Raw genomic sequence first — 3,945 nt, forward strand, 5'->3', positions numbered from 1 at the left:
AAAATTAAAGTGAAATAAACAAGCCGGGAGAAATTAGCAGCAAATAAGTTCATATCAAAATACAATAATGAATAATCCCGGTTAGAAAAATTGAAGTGAAATAAACAAAACCGGGAGAAATCTGCCTCCGGAACCTGCAGTTAGAAATGTTTTTATAAAAATAAATTTCTCAAGTCAGTCTTACCCCTCAAAGCTTTCATCAAACCAACGTCTTAGCTCTTCAGGGAGGCAACAAAGTTTTCAGCCTCGCTAACCTCCTGGAAAGTATAAATGTCTTTCCCCCGCGAGAGCTTAATTGTAGCCGGGTAAAGCAAGAACGCCTGGAATCCATAGGAACGAGCCTCATACCTAATCTTATAGCAAGGCTTCCGGCGCCTTGTCGTAGCCTCACTATAGTCTGCAGTGAACTTCAATAGGTCGCCATCCACCTCCGGAGGGTTTTTTTCTCGCCTCGCCAAGCAAGCGGTCACGATCCGTAAAGCGAAGGCACTTAATTATAAGCGGTCGAGGACGTGCCTTCGCGGAACCAGGTGGTTTCCCAAGACGGTGGCACCTCATAAGCTCAGGCAAAGAGGGTTCGAGAGCAGGAAACCATTCCGCAACCTTCTTCATCAGGTATGTGCGGGCATTCGTCCCCTCAGCCCCTTCTTTGAGGTTGAAGACGAGCAAGTTATCCCGGCGTGCCCTATCCTCAATCTCAATTAGTTTAGCTTCGCAGGTATGTAGATTCTTCAGACATAGAGCAGTCGATTTTTCCACATTAGCAGTGCGCTCCCGAAGATTTACTGATTCAGTACGGATACTCCTTATCTCTTCCGTATGCCGCGATATGGTTGCGTGCATGTTGTCAATTCGTTTCTCAAGTCTATTGAAACGAGCTTCTGATTTCTCGTCAGCCTCATTAAAATATTTCGCCATCGTCACCTCTATTACTTTCGCCAGAGCCGCATTTTGCTCACCGAGCTCTCCCTGAAGTTCATCCATCGCACTTCTCTGGGCAGCAATGGTTTGTCTTGTTTTCCGCATTTACTCCTGAGTATGCTTTGTACAAGTAAAGTCCATTCATAAGGAGTGAAAAAAACTGACATACAAACAATACAATAACTTTTTGAGGAGGGTGGACAACGAGGTGTGCTATGCTGCCGCCATGACACCGGAAACTTGTTCACTGGTTATTAATGGTTATTAATCTGGCAAGAAAGTCACATGACCTGCTGCCAACTTTAATAAAAATATATTATCTTCTCATACATCGTTTTGCTATTGATATCATATTAAATAGCAATCAAATTGATTACTATTTTGAAAATGTATAATTGAAGATTCATATTGTCTTGAGTGCTGTTTTTAATATAAAAAGAATGTTGAGTTTTCAGAGTCTTTATTGTCATTTTTTTGTGATAGGACCCTACCAGACTATATTTGAATACGGCATAGGCCTACCCATGAATTCTGGAACTGTTATTCCTTAACCCAGTTTGGAGGATAAGAGCTTACAAACTATGTGAGTACACACAGTACTTTAGTACTGTACACAGTTTCTAACATGATTATACTGAGATGATTTTGATTCAAATAACGGCTAAAACTGCATCCTTTTTGGTATTTTCTTGATCCTTTTTGTCTTTGAAAATCTGCAGAAATATGCTGAGGCGATGTATTGCAAAATAGCCAACATACAACAAATAAAGGATAATTGCAGCCTATATCCTTATGAAGATATGGATGACCCTCTGTCTGGTCAACAGGAGTTTAAATATGGTAAGTGTAAATGGGTTTGCTACTTTTACGGTTTTAAAGTTTAACTGTGTACTCATGGTGTTTAAATTCTGTTTTGCTAGGACGGGACAGTGATGTGGCAGCTCTTCCCTGGCTCATTCACCTCTTGCCTTCATTTGTGAAAGGAGGAAAGACTGGAGAGGGTCAATGTGCAACTGAAGCTACTGATTGTGCTGTGTAAGTTTTTTGGTATTTTGTTCTAGTTATTTATTCAGCAGTTAGTTTGCTTGCATTGTTCACCCCATGTAAATGCATACAAGTTCATAAATACACATCAAATACATTCATCAAATACACTCTTTTAAAACACTCTTAGGTGATGAGCATCAATCCATGCTTTGAGGTGGATGGATCAGCACAGCCCTGCCTGCTCTGCGTTGGGAACAGAAGTTGCATCCAGAATTTTTGCATCATTCTGGACCAAAAAGCCATTCCCTGCATGATGAAGACCACTGATGCAGCCTTCCACTACATCATTTGTAAAACAACTACAGAACTTAATACCAGGTTGGAACGTATTTAAGAAAAATGAAACGTCTTTGAATTGAAATGTCTGTTTTGTTATGGAAAAATCTTTAGTATTGTGAAGGATAAGCATTTCTGCTTGCCGATAAGGTAATTGCATGTATTTTAATGTTCAAGTTTTGAGTAGGGTGGCTAATTTTTTTAACTCTCATTTGATTTATTAAAGACTTTATAATAAGTGGTTTTCATGTCGCTGCACTGTGGCATAAGATAACTTTCATTATTCCATACTGTATTCTGTTTCTAATTGTAGCTGAGGTATTTAAAAAAGCAGTGTTAAATGCAAAGTGTTGTGTGTATCAATGTAAATATTAAATGTGATTTACTTTAATAAAAAGAGGTTTTGCAATATTTCTTGTCATTTTTCTTTTATAGAAACAACCCATTAGCAACAAAAGTGGCTATTACTCAGTATTTTAACACTTAACATTGTTGAATTCACATTACACTGGTGTTGACCTTAAATTAGGAGTGTTAATTTTTAACACTGTATTTGTGTGCCAACACCAGTGTAGTGTGGAAACAACAATGAATAGTGTTGAACAAAGTGTAAAATTTAACAATATTGAGTGTAAAATTAACATATAATGGGTGTTGTTAAATTAACACTACACTTTTGACTAAATTAACACAGTGTAGTGTGGACACATATACACACTTTGCCGGTGTTAAATTTGACACCGTAGGTGTTATTTTAACTCCAGTGATTTTGCTGTGTACTTACCTTAAAAATTGAGTAAATTGAACGAATACTTTTTTCAGTGTATTTGACATCTTAAAAAAGTCTTGTGAAATGTTCCCTTTAAATCATAAAAAAGATGAATAAATTACTAAGACAAACTGGTATCAACATCACACAAGGCTCATTTAAACAGGACACCATTAGTGTCAGATTTTGCACAGTAATTTGTAAGATTGCAGCACTCATTGACATTAATTATATACTGTACAACCAGGGTTCCCAAATCTTACCCTGGAGGGCCGGAGCACTGCAGAGTTTAGCTCCAACCCTAATCAAACACACCTGATCAAGCTAAACAAGGTCTTCATGATCACTAGAAAATCACAGGTGGGTAAGTTTGATTAGGGTTGGACCTAAACTCTGTAGTGCTCCGGCCCTCCAGGGTAAGATTTGGGGAACCCTGCTGTACAGCATCCTGTCACTTCACAACCTTAAAGAAATTTTAAAAAACTGTCAGAGCTCTTCAACCATTTTCAGGACAATGACCACTTAATGAATAGAAAAGAGAAGCAGGGACCCCAGCAGTGGTGGCTCGTGACTGCTCATCCGAGGGTCGCGAATTCAAAATATGTGTTTGGAGTGTCATGTGTGTTGCTTGTGTTTTCAAAATATGTGTTTGTTGTATCATGTGAATCATGTGCATCACGTGTTTTGTCAAAATAAGTGCCTGCGGCACACGCATCAAAAACCGTTTATGATAATATAGATGCTCGCGTTCACAAATACACACAAGACACTCCCTTAACAGTAAACTCTGATTACGCAAGAGATTATGAAAGTATCTGGCAAATCCTTTAGACACGTTTGCAGCAGGCACTTATTTTGACAAAACACGTGATGTACATAGGATCTCTCGACGCGTAGAACACATATTTTGAAATAAGGAACCACATGATGGG

The 3,945-nt window shown here is 38.6% G+C and overlaps 1 long non-coding RNA gene across 1 annotated transcript; it reads left to right on the plus strand.

The window, feature by feature from the left end:
* The first annotated feature begins 1,647 nt into the window (after positions 1-1,647).
* Positions 1,648-2,488, plus strand: LOC141351350 (uncharacterized). Its single transcript, XR_012359577.1, has 3 exons — positions 1,648-1,761; positions 1,842-1,956; positions 2,096-2,488. It is a non-coding gene; the product is annotated as an uncharacterized lncRNA (long non-coding RNA).
* The last annotated feature ends 1,457 nt before the right edge of the window (positions 2,489-3,945 follow it).

Source organism: Misgurnus anguillicaudatus, chromosome 20 (assembly GCF_027580225.2).
Source record: "Misgurnus anguillicaudatus chromosome 20, ASM2758022v2, whole genome shotgun sequence".
NCBI lineage: Eukaryota > Metazoa > Chordata > Actinopteri > Cypriniformes > Cobitidae > Misgurnus > Misgurnus anguillicaudatus.